The sequence below is a fragment of the Acanthochromis polyacanthus genome, chromosome 18 (genome assembly GCF_021347895.1).
Source record: "Acanthochromis polyacanthus isolate Apoly-LR-REF ecotype Palm Island chromosome 18, KAUST_Apoly_ChrSc, whole genome shotgun sequence".
Classification (NCBI taxonomy): domain Eukaryota; kingdom Metazoa; phylum Chordata; class Actinopteri; family Pomacentridae; genus Acanthochromis; species Acanthochromis polyacanthus.
In genome coordinates this window covers 1,700,826-1,726,531 of record NC_067130.1, presented here as the reverse complement: position 1 = coordinate 1,726,531, position 25,706 = coordinate 1,700,826, and positions in this window count along the sequence as shown.

The following is a 25,706-nucleotide window of genomic DNA, read 5'->3' as shown; positions in this document are numbered from 1 at the left end:
AATGATTCCTTGGGAAATAAATCACATTTCGATTGGCTGGTAATTGCAGAGGATCGATCAACACGTTCTGCTCGGCTCTCTCAGGGATCTTCCTCCTTTGTCCACAACACACACACACATGCGCACACACAAACACACACACACGTGTGCAGGTTGTCAGCGGGGACCGTGAACCTCCAGGGATAACTGATACCTGATTGAGCGAATCAGTAAACATGAGCTGCTGATTGTTCCTATGCAGATTAATACGAGGCGGTCGATGGAAAAATGAAGGAAGGAAAGGAAACAGAAGTCGTAAAATGGTGATACAAGATGTATAGTCTGATAACACCAAGCAAAAGATCAGCCAAAACATAACTACTGCAGTATTTATCGTACCATAACCACCGTGTTATTTCCCACGTGAACGTCTCACCTTTTAAAATGCTGCAAAAAATGTTTGGTCGATTCATGAATGAGTAATTCTGATCAATTCTACAATCAGTCAGCGGTTAGAGGTCCGTCTCCCTCATGTTAAAGTATGATTTATAAATGGCTGGAGGTCATTATGACGCTGCAGGCGCTTTATCAGCCTAAATGAGAATGGCCTTTCTGCTCATGTTCTCTGTATGACAGCGACAAGCAGGTTGTCGATACATGAAACGACCCCGCTGGAGGGCTGCAAAGAGTCGCACACTAATTTACACAAGAGCTACTCCCGCATGCCCGTTTGAACACGTCTGACATAAACTCCTGAAAGCACACATGCTAAAACACACAGAAGCACCAAAATCTAACATACAAACTGGTATGTTCCCATTCACATTCCCCCTACATGCACATATCCAGATACTGTAGTACACACTCACACCCAGCGATGGATCAGTCGATGCGCTCATTGATCACCTTCTGATTTACAGAAGCAGCAAGCATTGCAAACAGCAGCATGGATTTTTCTGTTTCTATAAAATACATGCACAATTTATTCACCTTTTAGGGGGAAATCGATGCGGTTCTACGGCTGTGGAGCAAATTTATCTGACATACAGTATAAAAACAGACAGGGTTGTTATTCAAGCATACTTTAAACCCGGAGAAAAGCTGCTGCTGAAAGGTGAAGGGTAGAAAGATTTACTTATACGGCTGCATTTAGTGGACGTAAATATGTAAAAAAAAAAAAAGATTCACCATGACTAAAAAGGTCTTATTATTTCTTAACTTATTTAAAAGCAGAACTGTTGTTATAACTAGTGTCTGTGTTGATACAGAGTTTGTGGAAGTTCAAGTCAAAAGAACAAGTAGATAAGGTTGTGCAGTATATTCCCATTGGTTCCACAAAGGTTGGAACATCTAGTATCACAGGTTCCAGGTTTCCACTGCAATACTAGAAGTCAGTTTTCATTTATGTTGGCAAATTTGTGTGGTCACAAATGAGCAGAAGCACGAATCTGAAACTCGGATGAAAGAATCTGCTCCTTGAGGCCTGAGTGTTGAAGTCTGGCCAGCTAGCTTCTTACACACCAAACTGGAAAAAAAAGTCTTTATAGAACAGAGGTGTGTTGTCGAGGCTCATACTTTGACAGAACCACACCAACATCTGACATCATTGCTGTAGCATTGTGATTTGCTCACCAAGGATGTGGGTTACACACTTTTTGATGAGACCAAACACAAAGAAAATCACAAGTCGAGGACCTCCTGTTTAAATATATATAAAGATGTTTGTTTAAGGAAATTCTCCTCTATAAGACTAAGTTTGGATGTTTGTGTCAGACACTTGCACGCACACACACACACACACACACACACACACACACACACACACACACACACACACACACACACACACACACACACACACACACACACACACACACACACAGACGTACACACCTAAGGGTGCTTTGTGTAAATAAGCGTACCTGCACCCCTGCAGGGAGGTCAGAACAGCCATCCATCTAGCCCTGCCTTGGGTCATCATAGACACACACACACTGTTCCCCTCATTCACACACCCACAAAGTCTTTCTCCTTTTTCTGTTTCACCCTCAGAAACCCAAACACACACACACACACACACACACACACACACACACACACACACACACACACACACACACACACACACACACACACACACACACACACACACACACACACACACACACACACACTCCTTCCAGCCTGCAGCCATCATTTAGTGGTTTGTGTTCAGAAAGTGTTTTGGATGTGTAACACTAGAGATGACACGGAAAGACACAGGAAGACAGAACACTGTCCAGAGGTCACTGTGTGTGCATGTGTGTGTGTGTGTGTGTGTGTGTCATCCTAATGTAGTCCACCTCCAGAGAAGCCAAGCACCTGCGGAGTGCTGCTCACCTCTTCAGGTCTTTGTGTTATCATACACACTGACTAATGCTGGCTCCATTTTTGGAGCTTTCTGTTGGTTTATGTTCTGATATGGTGAGAGGGGAATTGAAATAGTTTTTTGTCGTGTTGTGTAACCCCCACCCACCTGCCTCTGCTCTCTCTCCAGAGATGTTCCACTACTTTAGCGTTCGCTTCCTGTGAGCAGACCTCTCGTCACCCTCCCTGATGACTCCTAATGCTTGGGGAGGGACTGAAGGTCTGAAGGATGCAGAGATGGCAGGATGGGAGGAAAACTGCAGAGAGGTAAGAGGGAGAGTAGGAGAGGTAGGAAGGGGTTTTATCTAGACACCTTAATAACAGCTGGATGTGTCCATTCTCAAAAGAAATACCTAAAAAGTTACGTAACATCTTTAAAATATTTGACCTGCTGGTGGGAAAAATACTGGTCAGACTCAGATTTTATTTTAAAACTAACATGTTGCTTGGAAGTCCAAATATGCTTGATTTTTAGGGAGTTGTGTCTAAAGTCAGCATGGAACATCCATAGGGGTGTTTTAGTTGCGTCTGATTAGAGCGCTGACATTTAGGAGGGAATTTCATGATGGTGCTCAAGACTCAAGAGGTTTTTTTTGTCACATGCTCATAGAGTATGATGCTGCAAGGCTGTGCGGTAAGATATGAAAAATATATATTTTAAAACGCAAAAAGTCCGCCCTCATGAGGAATAAAGAGATAATAGCTTGTTGTCCCACCCTCAGAGATGCAGTCAAAGTGAAAGGAGATCAAACCGGGTAAATAAAAGCACCTGGATGAACCGTGATGTCACAGTGAAGCTGAAGTTAGTTTAAGTTTTTAAGCTTTTTAAATTCTTATTCTACACATATTACTACCAGTAAGGAATGTCACTGGTCCCAAATTCATAGATAAATTAAACTTTATTAGATAAATGTCAACAAAAGTATCAGCGAAAGGGGAGAAAAGAGAGAGGTTTTAATCTAATAAAACAGAATTAGAGCTTAGAAATGTATTTTTACTCCTATTTTACTTCAAAAGATGAAAAGAAAAAGACACATGGCTGCCTTATGAGAACAAATTGGCTCTAAAATATTGTTAAATATAATTTATTTTTGTGAAACACAATACTTTCTGATGAAAACTGAGCAGAACAACTTCCTTATTTGAATGTTTAATTTGAGATCACACCTATGTGTGATGCATAATTTTAGCTTTATGCAAGAACTCCTTCTTCATTAGGTACATGTATGCAGATATCAAAAAATGCTGCAGTTCGATGAAAGTGCCCAAAAAAATTAAGAGTGGTTCCTCCCTTCAATGACTTATTTCAAGGAGTAAATAAACCATTTGAATGTGGGGTGTACATGTGGATGTACACGGTGCAGACACACTATGCATAGAACATGCGTTTACGTGCACATACGTTAATGCATAAAGACACGCTTAAACATAAATCAGTACATTTTAACCACAACATAAAATAAGCATGTTGTGGTTATGAGGCATTAGCAGCAGTATTTACCATCCTGACCATCACTTAACAGAGCTCTCTGTGCATCCGTGTGTTTATGCTGTGTGTGTGTGTGTGTGTGTGTGTGTGTGTGTGTGTGTGTGTGTGTGTGTGTGTGTGTGTGTGTGTGTGTGTGTGTGTGTGTGTGTGTGTGTGTGTGTGTGTGTGTGTGTGTGTGTAAGCTTTTAGCGGGACAGAGACCGAGCAATCCCTCTTCTCTAACTGTCAGAGAGACCTCATCTAGTCTCTGATTGTTGTTCTGTGGTTCTGGCCAACACACACACACAAAAACACACACGTCTTGAGAGTGCACGTCCCTCCTGGTTTGGCCTCGCTCCACACCCGCCCTCACACTCCTTTTACGTTCTTAAATATTGATAAGTAGCTTTGCAACATTAATATCTTAGATGGCTTACAAGAACACTTAAATAAAATCTCACTCACCCTCCTCCTCCTCCTCCCTCCAGCCTCTCACTTGTTTTTCATTTGTGTAATGTATTTGTCTGTTTTGGAAGCAGAGGAGGAGGAGGAGGGCTGAGTGAAGAGGATTAAAGCGTGTGTGTGTGTGTGTGTGTGTGTGTGTGTGTGTGTGTGTGTGTGTGTGTGTGTGTGTGTGTGTGTGTGTGTGTGTGTGTGTGTGTGTGTGTGTGTGTGTGTGTGTGTGTGTGTGTGTGTGTGTGTGTGTTCTTGTACTTGCTACATTGTGAGAACCATTTTCTGCATTTAACTATCAAAGTGAGGACATTTTTACAAAGTGAGGACATTTTGGCCGGTCCTCACTTTGAAACAGCCATGTTTGAGGGTGAAGACTTGTTTTTAGAGAACAGGTATGAATTGAGGTTTGGTTAGGGTTAGGGTAAGGATTAGGGTTAGGCGATCACTTGTGATGGTTAAGGTTAGGGTAAGGCTCTAGGAAATGCATTACGCCTATGGATGTCCTCACTAAGATAGAAGTACAAACATGTGTGTGTGTGTGTGTGTGTGTGTGTGTGTGTGTGTGTGTGTGTGTGTGTGTAATGAAAGTGGGTGCTTTGTGTTTTTTGCATCTCACATTTTTTTTTCTTATAGAATTGCTATATAATTGCAATGATATGTTTCATTAGATAATTACAGCTTAGCGTGGCTGATTTATTTCCATTTAATTCAGTGACACTAATCTGTGTTTGACAAGACTCCAGAAGAACTTCTTCACATGTATGACAATTTTAGCATGATTTTTTGTGTGTGTGAGCTGTCATTGTATAACCATGAGAGAATATAATGTACTTCAGTTCAAAACTCCACACTCCTAACATCACTGCTGACTTTAATTAGATTCTGAGAGGACCACTGCTAGTCTGCACACATTATGAGGTTCTAGTGTCAAATTTATTTTAGTTCAGGTTCCACATTCAGCCCAGCTTAATGTGAAGTGGACCGGACCAGTAAAACCACAGCAGAATAACCTGTAAATAACCACAACTCCTAATGTCTGTTGTTTTAGTGCAAAAAAAGTACATTCTGGAATTATTCACATTTAAGGAATTATATTTTTGCCAAACATTATGAACAAAATGAAGTTTCTTAAGAAAAAGCCTCAGTTTATCATTTCCACATTACAACTTCCAGATCACAGAGTGTCTACAAAGGAACACATTTAGTCACAGATATCTGATAAAGGATTGAACTTTATGATCAAAATGACAAAGGTCAGGTTAAAAAAAAAAGACAAAAAGCAACAAAAACAAGACAAAATATTACAAAAACGAGACACAAAATGGCAAAAGAGCAATAAACAATCTAGTATTTTACTTTATGATCAACACAACTTGTCATGGTCTAGAAATATTTTTAAATTTTTGCTTTTACTAATTTACAATCTGCAGTTAATGTCTTCTCTGTAATTTTTACACTTTGAGGACCGGATTGGACCCTCTGGAGGACCACTTTTGGACCACGGGCCTCATGTTGGACACCCCTGATCTAGTGTTTTGTTAATTCTCTCAGGATTCACTCACATTTGTACACTGGTTTAAGTATCAGCTTCTTTAAATATTGCCTCGCACACTCTTGTCTTGTTTTAAATGGTGTGAGAAAGTAGACACAGAAGTAAGGACATAAAGATGAGCCTCTGGGACCAAACCTCAGCATAATCTCCTTTCACCGGTGGAAGGAATCCTGTTTCACTTACAAAGGATGACGGTCACTTGTTCGCTCACACACAGTACGGCTGATTGAGTGTGTGTGTGTGTTTGTGTGTTTTCGGTGTGTGACTTGGCAAGATTTAACCCCGCTGCGGTCCTGAGAGGCTGATAGAGAGTTTTAAAGGGATTAGAAGAGGATTAGGGACCAACTGGGAGGGATTAGCCCCCCGACTCTTCTAGCTGCTCACATAGCGGTTAGCAGACACACGGCGTCTGCGACACACATGTGAACACAAATCTCCTCAACAAGTGTCGCACGATCCAAAAAGTGTTTTCTGCAGGGAGGGAAAAACGATGATGGATGGCTGAGTGTCGGCGTTACGGAGCAATGACATTTTTGAAGTTCAATGCGACTCACCGTGCACGCCGCAATCACATTAGGAAGCAATACAGAAGAGGTTCTCCTTGAAAATCATGCTTTTTTTTAATGTTATTTTACTTTACAATGCAGTCGTTTACGCTGCAAAACTTTTCTTTTAATTAACCTTTACTTATCCAGGAGAAATCCCTTTGAGATTAAGAAACTAGTTATAAAATTACACCGTTAAAACAGAATTAAAATACAAAAAAACAACAAATTTACTTGAATTTACAAGCAAATTATGAAAAACAAGTGCATGTTGTGGAAACGGCCTCGAGAACTCGCAGTTTAGATTTAAAAGCGCTCAGTGAGGTGAACTCAGTTAATTTCCAGTCTTTCTGCAACACACTCCAGGCAGAAGGTGCAGAACAAACAGAAGACTTTTTATCTAATTCAATACAAACACATGGAACTGAGTGAGCGAAGATCAGAACTTTTCTGTGCAGTTAAGGAGCAAATGTAGGTGGCAGTAGTCCAAGTATTGCATGTATATGAAAGCAAACTAATGATGGATCCTTTTGGTGGCTAAAGCTGCCGTCCCACCAAAGAGTAGAGCTCACAGTGGTGCGTCAACACTTTACAGTTCATAATAAACCTCAAAGAAGTGCGGTAAACAGTGTCAATCATTTAAAGACATTGAGCAGAAACATTCACTAAACGGCTCAACAAAGACAATAATCACATAAAACTTTTCTCTCCATCAGCTCCACCACTTTATTCTTTCACTTCTCAGTCTCAAAGTCAAATCTTTCTTTAACAGATGCATCTAAATACCAAAATTAGGTACATTTTGGGTTTTGTGTTGGTACGCACACATTCAGACAAAAAGGCCCTCCTGACCGCGTATTTACCAGAGCGCAGCCTCTTCCTTCAACAAGACAAATATTTGGTCCACAGCGTTCGCCACTCCTGTGTGTCTGTAGTGTGTGTGTATGTGTGTGTGTGTGTGTGTCGCTGGGCGGTTTTTCCGGGGGAAGCCAAATGGAGAAGAGTGATAGGCTGACGTACGGTGAGGTTCATCAAAGTCACGGCGTGCGACGGCGCTCATTTTTCATTGGCTGAGGGGTCCCGCACACCTGCAACCTGCAGCAGCGAGCCCACCTGGGTGAGAGAGGGCGAGAGAGGGAGGAATGAGTGGGAGGAGGGGGAGGAAGACGAGAACAAGAAACAAACAGGAGGAAGAATCGCTGGGAGAAACAAAGAGCACGAGGGAGGGAGACGGCGGGAGACACTGGTGGTTGGGACAGTTTGAACGACAGCGTTCTCCCTTTTACATTTCACACCCGGACGCTCCTCGCACTGCCGGGGGGAGGAGGCAGGGAGGAGGCAGGGAGGAGGCAGGGGGGAGGCAGGGGGAGGTGTGTGTGGTGTGGGTTGTTTTGCTCAAGGGAGAAAGATGGGGAGATACATTCTGAAGATGTTATTATTATACGTTTACCTTGTTTTGGACTCACAGGGGGACTAAAGAAAGACACACACAGAGCACACGTCCACCTACGTGCACCAGCACACACGTCCACCTACGTGCACCAGCACACACGTCCACCTACGTGCACCAGCACACACACACACACACACACACACACACACACACACACACACACACACACACACACACACACACACACACACACACACACACACAACCTGACGGACCTGCAGTCACACTCCGCTTCAAGTTCACTTTTCTGAATCAGTCGGGTCCAGAGGTAGACTCATGCATGTACTGTATGTCTCACATATTTTAACTTCAGTGGTATTTAGCAGATTCATGCACTTCTTTGTTTCTGTGACAGGCCTGTACAGCAGCTGTCATATCTGTAAATTTTACATAATACACTACCGTTTAAAAGTTTGGAGTCACTTAGAAATGTCCTTATTGTTGAAAGGATAAAAGCTTTTTCTAATGAAGATAGCATTGAATGAATGATAGTGTAGACATAGTTAATGTGGTAAATGACTATTGTAGCTGGAAATGTCTGTTTTTTAATGGAATATCTCCATAGGGGTACAGAGGAACATTTCCAGCAACCATCACTCCTGTGTTCTAATGCTACATTGTGTTAGCTAATGGTGCTGAAAGGCTCATTGATGGTTAGAAAACCCTTGTTCAGTTATGCTAGCACATGGATAAAAGTTGGAGTTTTCATGGAAAACATGGAATTGTCTGGGTTGACTCCAAACTTAAAACAAGTTTCATGAAAACTCTGAATAATTCTGTTTCTGAGGCAAAACTACCTCATTGAAAGGATTAAGATTTTCTATATGCTACACATTTCTCAAATTACATTTACAGCTTCTAATGACTGAGCGACATTTTGCAGTTATTAGAGAGGGAACATGTTTCTCTCTGTACTTCTGAAATAAGCTGCTGTTATATTTCAGTTGCTAATTTTGTTGCCTAAATGGTTTCATTTCATCACAGCTCAAGCTTCTCTTTTGGAGTTTTTGTCATTGTAGTCACCAATTTATTAGCTCAAATCTGGAGATCTTGTGACTTTGCTTTATAGATGCAAGAGCGGTCACAGGTTTTAAACAAATCACCAGGTCAGCAGAGCTTATTTTTAAGAGAAAACAAAAGCTACAGTAAAGCTGTTGCCCAAACTGTCTGAGGAAAACATCAAAAATGTATGTAAGAGAACAAGATCATTCCCTCTTCATTCCAGTTGAAGCTGCACACCACACACATTCCCACAGAGCAAGTGTCTGGCTGATGCAGTTCTTAGAAACTTTTCCCTTTTAATTGGACTACTGACTGCATCAGATTTTGATAATGCAAGAACTCATTTGAGTCGTTGAGAAAAAGACGTCTGACTGTCCAGTCCTGTTAGTAGAGCGTAGGGAAACCTAACACCTTTAGCATCGAGAGTTACTATTACCAACATTTTTGTGCTATTGTGCAATTCCTCCTTTACATAACCCGAGTAAACCGGTCTGGTTGTTGGCTGCTTCCTTGCTGGGTACAGTGTTAATAAAAGCCTAAGTTGGAATAAAGTGTAGTCCTTAACCAACACCTTACTGTCACTCCCTGAATATTCACAAATATCAATGTACTGTTACTGTTTGCAGTTAAATGCTTTTTCTATGTAAGTGGACTTAGATATTGAAAACATTCATCAGAAATAAGTCCATCCCATAGTTTGATGACGCATGCATCATATTACAGTAATTAAAGGGCGGAATGTTTCTTCAGCGTCCTTTTTTCACAACAAATTAAAAACCAATTCGGTGCCATCACTGTCTTATTTTAACAAAACACACTTTCCTGAGTTTTAAAAGCTTCATCAGATTAATCTTTAAAAACCTCAATAAATCAGCGCCACAGCCGCTCTGTGGATTCACCCAAAGACAGGACGGCACACCGAGAACAAATGCAAAAAAATATCTGACGGCAGAACTACATCTGGACAGATGAGGGCTGTCACATCTGGAATACATCACCAAACAAAATTAATATGTGAGCAGGTTTAAAAATTTTACAGCAAAAACTAAGTACTGACTTACAAAAAAAAAGACAAGAACGTGCCACCGATGACACCTGTAAGAGCTGACTGACTGAGGACTGTGTCCTTATACATGTGTAGTGTAGTTTATAGTGTCTGCACTGGTTTTGTCGGAGTTGTTGGTCTTCTTTGTCTACTTTTAGTGAAAAGCTAAACCAAGTACGGGAGTTAAAAATGAGCTTAAAGCTATACATTCTATAGGTAAGACATCAGATGTGTTCCATGTTAATGGCATGGACCCTGATCAAACAAATAAATACATAAAATAAATGAAACGCTGACATTAATTCATTGTGTGTGTGTGTGTGTGTGTGTGTGGTGATGGCGGGGTGTCACCTGCAGCACATTGGGGTCATCATAACCGTGTGATGTCCATCGCACCTGTCAACACACGTTTGATTGTACACACACTTCGCCGTTGCCCGCGGCGATAGAAACCCTGCGTCCGTCCGCTGTACTACACGCTATACTGGAGCCATCACTCAGCCACTGTCACACAGAAACACACACACGCACGCAGGTACAGACTCGTACGAATAGACTCAGTGTGACACAAACACATACTCAACACACACACGGTCCAGCACACACACGTATCGCTGACACACTCCCTGCTGCTTGGGTTCAAGCATACACACTCTCACTCACTCAAAACAGACAGCTTACACTGGAAATGAAGCTAATCCATCACCTGGAACACACACACACACACACACACACACACACACACACACACACACACACACTCGGCAGGCGTCGTCACCTTCACAGCTCACCTGCTATCATTGTGGCATCCATGCCTGCTGGACACTGGAGCTGCTGTGATAAATTCATAGACGCACACACAGCCATGCATGCAGGTGAATTCATGTCCAGACACATAAAACATGTAGTCTGTGTGAAGTTCACGACACACGTGGTGAAAAAACTACACGACTTACAGAAAAAATAAACAAACTGTGGTTCAACTTTTATTTTCTTAACACAGACCTACATACTCAAACAGGTTTTCTTTTTAAAGTCTCACTTGATTTTTAAGAGAAGTTCAACTTTATTGGTCCTTTGCTAGGAAAATTCACAGTTTCTATGCACTGTGGAGCCTTTTATATACTTATCAAGTCAAAAAATATAATCTTGGAGGAAAAACCAATGCGCAAAAGCAAGGAAACTGCAAGATGAAGAGTTTTTACCATAATACTATAATACTACGGATGTCCGATATGCCGATATTGTCCAACTCTCAACTTCCAATTCCAGTATCAACTGATACCGATATCTGTGGGCTATATAACTAATTTTAGGTAGCGTCACATATCTCCACATCATGCCTCATTTTATTGTGACGCCCCATTGGATGCATTCTCAAATGCAACAAGGCTTTCAGATGTAAACATCGTCTGTTCAAAATAAGATTTTTATCAGTTTTCATGATAGGTAAAAAACCGATAACGATATTGACCGATATTGAATTTTTATGCCAATATCGGGCTGATATTATGGGACATCCCTACGAAATAGTAATGCTAATACATAATAATATTATCATTACTCGTAATACATAATAAAGTGGTGGAGGGACTATTGAGCCTTTTAGATTGAGATTTTACTTAGGCAAAAATTTAAAAAATGCGTTTACCAGTAAGTCATACATTCAAACTTTCACTTGAAGGATACACTCAGGTTTATTTTAAATAATACAGTGTGCCACACACATTATTTTTTGGGTCGTTGGACACTGCAAAGTTCTAAAATGTAGTGAAATAGAAGTTTACATCAATCTCATTTCAATATGCTAAAGTAAAAGGTACTTAACTGAAGTATTTGCTGAACTGTGTGGAGTTAATTTCACTACCAAAGCACAGGTGTAATGAATATGCATGGAAGCGTTTCGTTGTTGTCCTGCAGGCCTGCAGGCATTTGGACATCTAAATGGAACAGATCTATTGCTAATGTTATTAGCTTCACCTGTGCTCCTCTCTCTGTGATAAAGTCGAAAGGTATCTCCTTTCCAGAACAGCCTATTATTCATTCAAATGAAAACGCTTTCACAGCTACAACCACAGCTATGACTGATGCAAAACCCACACCAAAATCATCCCCCCAAAACAGCAACAAGAACACAGAATTCCTCAGAGAATCACTGGTGTGCATGTATGACAAATGCTGGCCGGCAGCGCTGCAGTCTGGTCCAGCAGCCCGCTGAAGGCTACGGCGCTGTCGTTTCATGGCTCTCTTGTTACTGGGCTGTAAATTCAGCGGATGGCTCCTGTCTCTGCGTATCGATCCGCTCCGTCACCTTGAACCTCCGTATTGACACATGGGGCGACGCTGAGCGGGGAAAAGCGGCAATTTACCGACCCTCAATTATGACATTCATAGATGATGTCACAACAGGGGCACGGGGCTTCGACACACACACACACACACACACACACACACACACACACACACACACACACACACACACACACACACACACAGAGTTCATCGAGGGATTGAATCAATTTGTTTGAGCTTTGTGCACCAAAACACACACTCAAACACACACCGAGCAAAAGCTTTCCATCCTAAACGGCATTTAATGGCACCCTGTGTGCTTGTGTGGGATTTTTGTGTCTCCTCACACACACACACACACACACACACACACACACACACACACACACACACACACACCGAGTGTCTCCGGGTGTGTGTGCATGTGTGCGCATCACCTCTGACAGCCGTTCTAATGTCTGCTGTCCTTTCATTCCCCAGACAGATGGTTCACTGGACCATGTCATTAGCAGAATACAGTCGGCCATTATAATGTCATATTCAATACTACGTATTAGTAAGATAGCATGAGGCCAAACATCTCCCCGCTGAAACCTCCACACGTGTCGTCCACTAACTTCCAGCGTGGCACTTAAAGTCGTATAATTACTGTGCAATAGTTGCTCCAGACATTTTTAAGCCCTCCGTTTTGTGTTGTTTGCGTGCAGCTGATTATGGAGCCGTATTGAACTGCAGCCCGGAGCTCAATCAGTCAGATTTGTGACGGGGAAAATCTCTGTAGGGAAACCTGAAGAAGAAATTGTGTCCATTTCCTCAGCAGTAACCATGAACTGTTGGTGTCCTTGAGCAATGAGCAGCATTACTGCTCTGGTGGAGTTCAGAAGCTTCTCCCTGTAGAAGCAGATTGTAAATGCACGATGCTGGAGTTTAGGCCCCTCAGAGTGAATTTAATACTTCTAGACATTATAAAGACATGCTGAGTGTCTTTAATATAGGGTTATACTTACAGATAATAGTATACTGCAAATGGCAATAAGGGACGACTTTAGCAATGAATGTAAATAATCAGTTTTTTTACTGACAGAACACGGAGATCCTGCAAACTAAATTAACTCTGTATTAACAATAACCGTCATTTTTAAAGCAAAAATAATTTAAAAAAAAAAGAACTCATTTCTTGGTTGATCTCTCACAGTGTTTAATTCATTGGTTCATAGCAAGGTTTGGGTATTTAGAGTTGAAAGCACAAAAATAAATGTCTAAACCAGAGGTGTCCAACATGAGGCCCGTGGTCCAAAAGTGGTCCTCCAGAGGTCCTCAATCCGGTCCTCAACGTGTAAAAATTACAGAGAAGACATTAACTGCAGATTGTAAATTAGTAAAACTATACATTTAAAATAATTTCTAGACCATGACAAGTTGTTTTCATCATGAAGTGAAATACTAGATTGCTCATTGTTCTTTTGTCATTTTGTGTCTAATTTTTGTACAGTTTTGTCTTATTTGTTGTTTCTTTGTCCAACTTTTGTCGTTTGTCCCATGTTTTTGTCATTTTGTGTCTCATTTTTGTTGTTTTGTGTCTCATTTTTGTCTCCAAGTGTTATTTGTCTTAGTTTTGTCATTTTTTGTTTTGCTTTACTTGTTGTTTTGTGTATTATTTTTGTCATTTTGTGGGTTTTTTTTGTCTTGCTTGTGTTTACGTTTTGTCATTTTGTTTTTTGCTTTTGTAATTTTTTGTCTTGTTTGTGTCATTTGTCCATTTTTTGGTAGCTTTGTAATTTTTTTGTAGAATTTTTAATCTCTTTTTTGGATTGTTTTGCGTTCTTTGTCTCACTTTTGTCATTTTTTCTCTCTTCTGTCTCATTTTTGTCATTTTGTGTTTTGCTTTTTTGTTGGTTGGTGCGTCGTTTTGTCTCGCTTATGTTTTTTGTCCATTTTTTTGCCCTTAGTAACTTTTTGTCTTCTTTGTGTTTTCCTCGTTTCATGTTGTTTTTCTAATATTTTGTCTTGTTTTTGGTGGGGTATTTTTTGTCTTTTTTTGTCTGTCATCTTGATCATAAAGTAAAATACTAAATTGTTCAGTTCCAGATATCTGTGATTAAAATGTGGAGTTGTGGTTATTTATCAGTTATCTTGCTGTGGTTTTACTGGTTTTACTGGTCCGGTCCACGGTAGATCAGTCTGGACTGAATGTGGAACCTGAACTATGAGGAGTTTGACTCTCCTGGTCTAAACCAATCTTTACTGTAAATTTCTAGCACAGCATGTTCTGTGATCTGCTTAGAAGTGTAGAGCTGAAATTTGCAACCAATTAATCAATTAGTTTACTGACATCCTATAACAGCATCAACACCAATAAAGTATTCAAGCTTGTGGTTGTTTTTTAAAGCAAAAATAAAACAAAATATCCCACACACAAAGCTCTACTTCAAAGGGTCTTTAAAGCTGAAAGCACATCGCTCATTTATGGTCTGTCATATTTCCAAAAAGAGTAAATGGTTCTTTCAATGATCCAGCTCTGGGTCCTGACCTTCACGTGGAGTGCGCTGCTATATTACATTACAAATGGATTTCAGATTGAAGCCATATCAGATGTCACATATCTGATTCTGAAGTAGTGGCCAGGGGCCGCCCAGCCATCGTTAATACTGTATTCACAATCCATTGATGAGATCATGAAGAATCGTGTGTGTTTGCCCTCCTTTGACTCACCCCTGCATGTACCGACACTCATAAATACGTACACAGAAACAGACACGCTCCCCAGGGCCTGATGCTCTCAGTGCTGACCGCTGAGGATGTGGGTCAGAATCAGAGAGCAAAGACAGAGAGGGGCTCTTAACGGGCCACACAGATGGGCCACAGTCGCACACAGACACACTCTGGGAGGTCAGGGTTCACCTGGAGGAGCTCTGGTCACTGTCCATTTATCAGTTTTATTACCGGTGGACAAACGGGGAGAGTCGATGGGAGGCGCAGGATGATGTGGAACTGGAAAGAGGCAGACGAGGAAAGAGTCCTGAGACAGACTCTGCCATAAATATGATATAATTATGATGAAACTAATCAAATTTATTCCTCTAAATACATTTTTGAAAGCCGGTCACGCAGTTAGATTTCTTTTTTTCGGTCTCGAGTCAGGAAAATCTGAAAGTGAATCGTTTTACAAGGCACTTTTTTCCACTGAAAGCATCTGTGTGCAGCTTTGTACTTTAAAAATATGACCGAAGTTGTTATGAGTTTGAAAGAAAAGCTCCAAACATTTCTAGTTAAAGTACAGTATGTCAAGCTCATTTTAGTTCAGGTTCTACAGTCAGTCCAGGTTGATCTCCAGTGGGCTGGGCCAGTAAAAGCTCAGCATAATAACCTATAAATAATCAGAACTCCACATTTTAATCACAGGTATCTGGAACCGAACAATATAGTATTTTAGTTTATGATCAAAATGACAGTCAGACAAAAAAAGACAAAGAATACCCCATCAAAAGCAGGACAAAATGTTACAAAAACGAGACACAAAGCGACAAAAACGAGGAAAGAAAGACAAAATATGACACACATGACACGAAACAGAACAAAAAACACAAAAAAATGACAAAAAAGTTACTAAGCGACAAAAGAATGGACAAAACATAAGCGACACAAAAAACACAAAAGGACAGAAACAACACACAAAACAATGAATAAAGCAAAACAGAAAATGAGAAAAATGAGAAAAAATGACAGAAATGAGAAAAAAGTACAAAAAATGAGACATGAAACCAAACAAAAAAGACACTAAAATTTCAACCAAAAAAAGTTACAAAGTAACAAAAAATGGACAGTTGACAAAAATGGGAGAAAAAATGACACAAATAAGACAGAAAAGCGACAAAAAGTAGACAACACAAGCGAGACAAAACACAAAACGAGAAACAATACACAAAACAACAAATAAAGCAAAGCAAAAAATGACAAAAATAAGACAAAAATACAAGTGATATTAAAAGGAAACACAAAACGACAAAAACAAGAAACAAAATGACAAAAACATGAGACAAACGACAAAAGTCAGACAAAAACGAGAGAAAATATTAAATGAGACACAAAATGATAAAAGAACAATCTAGTATTTTACTTTCTGATCCAAACAACTTGTCATGGTCTAGAAATAATTTTAAATTTATAGTTTAACTAATTTAACAATCTGCAGTTAATGTCTTCTCTGTAATTTTTACACTTTGAGGGCCGGATTGGACCCTCTGGAGGACCGCTTTTGGACCACGGGCCTCATGTTGGACACCCCTGGTATAACTGAACCTGGCATCTGCAACATTGTGCGTTATCCTAAATAAACAACTGTGTGATAAAATATATAGAGAAGAACTTTAAGTCATGGTTTATTAGAGCATTTGGCCTTCAGATTGTCCTGAATGTATTTACGGTCAGAATAAGGTCTCTAAGTGTGTGTTTCTGTGTGTTTCTGTGTGTGTCTCCCCTTCTTTCCTGGTGTTTTTCCCATGGGATCACGGCTGCCATTTTGTCCTGTCACTCCCCTGTGCTTTTTTTTTCCTCCCCCTCTTTGCCTGTCCAATAATGACAGTTTAATTTGCCAGCCAATTACACCTGAGCGGTATTTAAATGAGCCAATCAGGACTCCTGACAGGATGACTAGTTGCTCCAGTTAGCACTCGGAAGCAGAGGTCGATTAACTCTCCGACTCGCTCAGTGATACTGTTTGCTCTGTTTGGAGACTTTATCAACTCCAGTCTTATGGATAACAAAAAATGATGACAGGAAAACATTAGCCAGTTGTGCATTTCCGTTATTATTTAGTGTGGTTTGCAGAATTTCTGAGGAAAGGGAAGAAATATGGAGTAAAATTGGAAAAAAAAAAAAAAGCACAACACGGTGAAACAAAAGGAAGAGAGATTGGCAGCGGTTGATCCTAATCCTCTCTTGGCCTGTGTTTAAATAACGTCTAAGCATCTTATCCTGCTCATTTATGTGATGGAGGACTTAAACGCTGCTTCATTCACTTCTCAAGGCCTCGGATGTGTTTGTGTGAGTAAATGAGCTCTTTTTCTGGCGGTACATTTGCATAAAATGTATGTATTTTTTGTATTTACAGTACGGAAGTGACTTTTCATGACTGAGTGTGCTCTCATTGATTAAACAGCCTCTTTGTTCTGCTTCCTGCCTTCCCAAGGTCCCCTCCAATAAGCGTAACTACCTCCTGACCGCACAATAGCTGTAGCTGTGCTTTTTAATACCAAGCGATGGTAAGTAAAAATAACCTGAGTCTAATATCTTCGGATTAAATACATCTTTTACAGCCTGGCTTTGTCCTGCTGTGCTGCTTTAAGCTTCCCTCACAGACACAAACCAAACTATACTTAAAAATATTAAATGCAGCTTTAAGGATTTGCAAATTGCACTTTTAAATATGTGACCTGACCTGTGAATCTTTATGGCACCCTGGAAAAATTACTCTGCTTGATGAGTACGTAAAAATATCGACTGATTGAAGCCTACAGCGAGCCGTCAAACCTGCAGGAAGAGCCTGTTTTAGTTTGATCTCCAGTGGACCGGACCAGTAAAACCACAGCATAATAACCTAGAAATAACCACAACTCCACATTTTAATCACAGCTATCTGGAAATGAACAATCCAGTATTTTACTTTATGATCAAAACAAAAGTCAGATAAAAAAAATACCTCACCAAAAGCAAGACAAAAAGTACAAAAACGAGACACAAAACGACAAAAACGAGAAAAAAATGGCACGACGCAAAACAAAGAAGAGAAAAAAAATTAGACAAAAAAATTACAAAATGACAAAAAATGGACAAACAACATTAGCGAGACAAAAAACACAAAACGACAAAAACGATGCAGCAAACAATGAATTAAGCAAAATACCAAAAATGACAGAAGTGAGAAAAAATGATATAAAGAAAAATCGACAAGCAACACAAAACAAAACGAGACTAAAAATTTGACAAAAAAGCAGCAAAACCAGGACAAAAAATGACAAAAGTAAGAAACAAAATGACAAAAAATAAGAAAAAAATACAAGTAAGACAAAAACGAAACACAAAATGACAAAAACACGACAAAATCTGACAAAAAATGAGACACAAAATTACAATCGAACAAAGAACAATCTAGTATTTTACTTTATGATCCAAACATCTTGTCATGGTCTAGAAATGATTTTAAATTTATAGTTTTACTAATTTACAATCTGCAGTTAATGTCTTCTCTGTAATTTTTACACTTTGAGGACCGGATTGGACCCTCTGGAGGACCACTTTTGGACCACGGGCCTCATGTTGGACACCCCTGATGTAGCAGGTTGATCCATCAGTTTATGATGAACGCTTAGTGATTTGTGCCGTTTTGTTTAATTTAAGCTTAAACTGAAACAGCGTACTTCATTATACTTCACTCACAGCGAGCAAATGAATCCAAAAACGAAAGGAATGACGTAAGAAACAAAAGATTCTAGAAATGTGTAAACAGATGAAAGAGACAGCGGGGAAATCAGATGGTTTACGCTTTATCTGTTTGTTAATTATTTCTCCTGTTAATTTCCTGTTTGTATTTAGATCCTTGTGTTAATACTGTTCATCTGAGATTCATACTAATAAAAAAAAAAGCAGGATGGGAAGCGTGGAAGTTGAGAGTAAAAGATCAAGAAAGAGAGAAAGGTGGTTAATTAGCGTCAGGTGGAGGAGATGCGAGGAGGATACGGGAGGATTCTGGCAGCGGTCCAGTCGTCACGCTGAATAAATGATTTGACTCTCTTATCAAACTGTGGGTTAAAGACTGGAGTGCACGGCCACAGAGGAAAGCAGCGTTGTTCTGTAACGACGTCTGGACATCTCCGAGTCACAGGCCTGCACAGAAACCACAAACGCACCTGCAGCAAAGCATGCTGGGCTTTTCAAGAGCGAGAGCAACCCTGCTGAGCTTCTGACAGCATCCTCCATTAACTCCATCACACACAAATATAGGTCTGATTCTGTTTATATAGCAGGACAGAAGAGCAGGAGAAGAGGGATAGAAGCTGAGAGGAAAAGGAAGAAGGGGAATGAGATGGGAGAGAAGAAGAAAGGCCAGAAGAAAAAGGAAAGAAGGATGAGAAATAGTGTGGAAAGGAAGGTGACAAGAAAGCAGAAGAGACAGAGAAAGAAGAAGAAAGGAAAGGCAGAAGAGAGAACATAGAAGGAAAGAGGAAAGGAAACGAGATAAGAAGAAAGGGGGAAGAAAATGTAGAAACAAAGAAGGCAAACACTGTCAATGAGGAATAAACTGAGAAGAGAAGAGGAAAGAAAGCAAAAGGAAATGAAACAAAATTACAGGAAAGACTTAAAGAAAATGAGAGAAGTGATGAGAGGAAAGTAAACAAAGTAAAATGAGAAGAGAAGCGAGGGAATAACTGCAAAGGGAAGACAGTAAAAGGAAGAGAAGACGAGCAGCGAAGATGACGGAGTGCATCAAACGTCTCGTCTTTGTTTGTGCTCCGTCTGTGTCGGCGCGAACAAAACGAGCATCAGCAGCTCAGTTAGTTAGTTAGTTAGTTAGCAGGGGAATCGGCGAGTACTTAGGCCCAATTATCCACTAAATCTGCCTCTCTCTCTAAATGAGATTATTGCCACACACAGAAGCTGTGGCTCCCATTGGGTTCCATTAACTTTGATTACTCCTCATTATTTACTTACAGCTCTGCCACTGTTATTGCTTTCAGTCACACGCACACATGTACAGGAGAAGACGAGGGGGGTCGATGTAAACAGGGAAGAGCACGCCCAGAATTATATGCAAACACATGTAAAGACTAAGGAGGACAATGAAAGCACAAAGTGTGAGTAATAAAGAGTGATATTACAGTTTTGTGGGCTGAAAAGATAAGTTCTGAGAAAAGCAAATCGAATCTAGACAAAAACAAGTCTGCAGAGAGCAGAGATTTGTGTGTCAATGGGAATGAAAGGAGGGATTTAAAGCAAAAGAAAATGACTGTTTACACAGACAGACGAAGTGAACCGTCAAACCCTGCCATGAACATTTCATTTCATCGCACACATGCTGTTAATACAGTTTTAGAGGGAATAGCACCAAGCAGAGGAAGAGACAGAGCCAAAGATGAAGAGGGAAAGAAGGTGAAGAAGAATTTGAGTCCTCATGGAGGAAAACACAAATAAATGGATTCAAGCACAAATTATTCCCGATACATGGGAGTAAAAATGGGAAAAAAAAGTCAGCAGCTTGATTTTTACATGAATAAAACCTCCCTGCATCCGTAGCAACACAGGAATCTTCATCCAAGGCCAGCTGCACATCAATTTGTTTATGTGTTGTGCTTGGATTTCTTTCCGATTAAAGGTGCCATATTTGCACAATTCTGTTTTCCATTGTTTTAGATTGACCTGCATCTAGAGACTCACGAGATACAAGAAAAGCCCATCCCTGTGTGGCTTTCTTTTCCCCGTGGATCAGAAAATGTGTCCATGAACGAGTCGTTCAGGGGTTGCAGCTTGCGATGATGTCACTACGGGACAAGCCCCGCCCCATGTTGGCTCCTCCTCCTTGTTGTTACTGAACAGAGCAGATGCAGAGAGATGTTAATCTGTGGCTGTTCTCCTGAAAGGTGTCTGGAAAAACTGCAAATCACTTTGATTTGAAGCCAAGAATAGTAAAACAGCTCATCTGGAACAAGACTAAAACCAGGAATTTTTTAGGCAGAACAACATATAATTACGAGACTTTTTGTTTCATAGTCGACATTTGTGTTGTTTTCAGACCTAAAACCAACATGCCGTCTATAACCAAACACCACATGGCATTTTAGAGAAAGATTCTTCTAAATATTATGTATACAACCGAGTTAAATTGAAATGTAAAGTTATTTTGAAAGATCTTGCAGTAAACCTGTTGACTAATTTATATTAAATAAGTCACAAAGCCTTGGAGTCTTCCAGTCTTTTCTTCAGGAGGAAATGACATCATGTGGAGCAGGTCATGTGATCTGGAATTAACACACTTCCTGGAGAGGATTTTTTGGAACGGGGAACTTAGTGGAAAGGGATTTAATTTGTTATTTTCCATATAAAATTTGGTATATTGGCAAAAAAGAAATATCTGTCATGATTATCTCAACTTAATAAAAAGAACTATTTGTGATTCAGCTCATTTTATTATTGTTTAGCTCATTAGAAGGTGGTTGGTGTTAAATTCAGAACTTTATTTAGTTCATATTATAGTGATATCCAGTCATTTTTATTAATAAGAGATTGTTTCCATGGTAAATAATTATGGAATTTGTAAAGACATGATCATAATGAACATAAAAACATTAGTTTTTTTCTTTACTTTTAATAAAAATGTATGCAGATGTATCCCATGGACTTCAGAAGTCCCTCAGTTATAGATTGATCCGAACAAGTTTAATTTCAGTTTGGATCTTTTCTTGTCATTTTGGATAATTTTTGTGTCTTTGGGATAATTTTCGAGTCGTTTAGGACAAATTTCATGTCATTGTCGACTAATTTTCCATAATTATGGATCATTTCCTAGTCATTCTAGACGAGTCAATATATAATTGCGGACTTTTTTAATATTAGTTGACATTTTGGTGATATCCAGTAGTTTTTTACTAATAAGTGATTGTTTCCATATTAAATAATGGAATTTGTAAAGGCGTGATCATAATGAAAATAAAAAACGTTGTTTTTTTACTGTTAATAAAAATGTATAAAGATATATCCCATGGACTTCAGAGGTCCCTCAGTTATATGGTGCTGAATTTAGAAATATACATTCTGGGGAGATGGGATTTGTTAAAAATGGGTGAAATATGTGGCAAACAGCAATTATAAAGTGAAAAGTGTTCCATTTTTACCTCTGACTCAGGAGTTTCTGTTTCCCACCAACATATGACTGCAAAAAGTGGCATCAGTGTTCTGAATGAGCTCTATGAACGGCTTGAGTGAAGATTTTGTCAAAATGTGCTGCTAAATGTCTCATTCTTTTGTCAGTGCTCATGTGAGTTTTGGGAGGCATTTCCAAATAATGTCGTCCTGCTGCTGGAACAAACTGCTCATATCCAAAGTATGTTTTGTTATTACGTTGGGAGGGTTAGCTGGTAATATAATGAAAGGCAGAATTCTATCATATGCATCTTCAGTTGGACCAGATTACAGGTTAAACGTACTGTCCCTGATCCCTGTGGGAAAACCGAATGGGATGGGAAATGGGGTGGAAGAAAATAGGAATAGAAAATATGTACTTTTTTTATTATTTGCATTATTATCACAATAAAAAAGTCTGTCTCTAACGTCTAATGTTTTCCTGAATCAAATGTCTGCTTTAATAAGTTTTTTTTACTGTTTTTTTTTTTTAAGGTGGATACTGAAAAGAAAAATGCAAAAACAAAAGAAGAGGCTTCAGATTCCAGTCAACCCCTGAGCTAACATTAGCAGCACTCCTGTTTTTAAGGAGACCTTCTCCACATGAGAACCCCTCCCTCAAACATCTACTGTAGAGAGAAAACTAGTTTGTTTGGTGACTGGAGAGCTGTTCTCTTGTTGTTTTGGGGTTTTGCCGAGCGCTCACGGCACACACCACTCCAGTGTCACTCTGAGCTGCCATGAAGGCCAAATCACCGGGGCATGAGTGTGTGTGAATGTGTTTTGGCGTAGCGTGTGTGTGTGTGTGTGTGTGTGTGAAGCCTATTACCACATCGTCACCGAGGGATCACAGCTGTTTTGCCTCCGAACTTTCTGATGGCAACAAGAGAGAAAACTACACCAAAAGCCAGAAGAGGGGAAAAAAGAGAAGAAAAAAATGAGGGGGAAAGAACTCAGCTCTAAGGCCTAATTTCACCGACATTGTCCCTCGCCTAATTGCAAAATCCCTCCGTCTCCCTTTCCCTCCCTTTCGTGCGGCTCTGTGGCGCTCCAAGGTAAAAAAGAAGTCGGGTTCTAATTTCATTTTGGTTTGTCTTAGGACAACTCTTAGATGTTTAATTCTATCCCAATTTCATGTAATCAGGCGAAAGACTTCCCTAGAGGGAGGGCATCGCAGGCCAGGGCCAGCCGTGTGCTATTTGCAAATGTAATTGGTTCACCTTTATTCTGCTCTCTCTGACGTTCAGGCTGTCTTTTCTCTCACTCATTTATCCCCCATTATCTTCACATCCTTCCTTCTCTTTCCCTCTTTTTTTTTCCAGTTGCCCCACCATCTCCTTTTCCTTCCCATCTCCTTCCTCCCCTCCTCCCCCGTCCCTCCTCCCCCGTCCCTCCCCTCCCCTCTAGGCGAAACCAATGTGGTTGTTATTGTGATTTCATATTTTCTTCTCATTCCTGCCTCTGCAGCCTCTGGACATTGACTACAAAATCCATTATCATTTGTATATTTTAATTATGCAAATGAGGATAGCTCAGCTGGCCTGTTGGAGGCTGCAGGGGAGAAAGCAGGAACTCCATTGCGGGTGATTACAATTCATCCGCTCGTCTCGCTTTAATTGTAACAAGCTAATTACCTTGTTTCCATTTAGTTTGAACAATGCCAAAAAGAAAAGGGAACAGTGATAGCTTTGGCTAACTCACGTGGCAACGCTAGCTGACAGGCACGGAAGGGAGGAGGAGGGGGATGAGAGAAAGGAAACGAAGGAAGGATTAAAGACGGCAGTTTATAAACTCAGTCATCGCATTGAAATGAATGAGATCGTTCAGTCATTCAGGGCTAATGTTGGCATGTATGACATTTTCATATGCAGCAGCACATGCAGAGGGATGCATTTGAACAAGACTGACATGGTGTTAGGAGGAAAAAGAAACGCTATTTTAAAGAAATCATGTTAACCAAATCCCTCTATTTAATCCTGTGTTCCTGTGTCATTTGAATCTGTATGGCAATGCACAGCCAGGTCAAACTGTAACTGAGGGACTTTTGAAGTCCATGGGACATATCTGCATACATTTTTATTGAAAGTAAGAAAGACTAATGTGTTTTATGTTCATTATGATCATATTCCGTCGTTATTTAATATGGAAACAATCACCTATTAATAAAAAATAACTGGATATCACTAAAATATCAACTAAATAAACGTCTGAATTTAACACCAACCACCTTCTAATGAGCTAAACAATAATAAAATGAGCTGATTCAGAAATACAGTAGTTTGGATTGTGTTCTTTTTTTTTATTAAGTTGAGATGATCATGACAGATATTTGCGAGTTACTACACCTACTACAGCCAACATTCATCTTCCCTGGATGTCAGAAGGGTTAGATGAGGAAAATGTGGGTTGATTTTGTGAACAGACACACTAAAGTAGAGCTGAGGGTGATTTTCCTTAGACTGAATTTTGAAAACAGCTGTAACCACTGTGTCTGAAAGAGAAAGTGTGGAGGTGTCCTAAACCCGCATTATTTCTAACAGCCAGCAGGGGGCGACTTCTCTGTGTAGAAGTCTAGAGATTCTAACCCTACTTCTGTCTTCATTTGTTACCTCAGCAAACATTTCTCACTAGAGTTCGTGATCTCGCTCACTAGTTTCAAGATTTTTTGAATACAGAAGGATTTACATTTGGTCCCATCCAGAGCTTACTCAAACTTTTACTTAAAATCCCAACCAGGGATGGGAGTTTAAAATTAGCTCAGTGCTATACACACTATATGTAATGCATCAGTTACATGTAGGCTTGTTAAGGCTTGGAGTTAATGTCAATTCATCACATAAAAGGAGCTACAGTAGCTGTATACGCAAATCAGCAATCTAATGGTAAGTAAATGATGAGCAAATAATATGTAGAGTGAATAAAACTTACATACTCTACCTCCTTTTCGTCGGTCAGAAAGTTTTTCATCAATCGTGTTGGTGAAAACAGCAACTCCCATGATCCCACGCTCATTCATGATGTCATCAAACTGTCTTCTGTCATTCTTTGTGGACTGAGACACCACTGGAGGCAGAAATTACTGAGTGTCTTTACATGTACTCCTCTAAATAAGCCAGCATGCACAATGAATCTGAGAAGAAGGATGGAAGAACGGGAAAAAGAAACGTTCTCAGAGAACAAAGGCTTCCGTCCTGGACTTCCAGAGGTTGTTTTTTTTAATCCCCCTACATGAGACCAAGTTTGTGTTTCTGCCAGAGGTGTTCAGTCTCATGTTCACTCCGTTCAGAGGTTTCTCACTGAAATGAGTCCAGGGCTTCTGGGGATCAAGACCAGGCCTCAGCTGAACAAGATCTCATTATCTCTCCCTCACACAGACCCGTGCACACACATACGGAGGCACATACTGTACAAAGACATATGTATTCACACATGTACACACTGTCACGCCACAATGAGCAGCGTGTCACAGTGAGGGACCCTGAATGTGTGTCATTGTGAACAAGACGCTGAGGTATATCACAGATTTAAAGGAGATCATACATTTTGCTGCAGGAGCTAAAGGCCCGGCTTGTTCGTGCACAGTGTCTCCTTCCTGTTTTCAATCCTGTGTGATATTT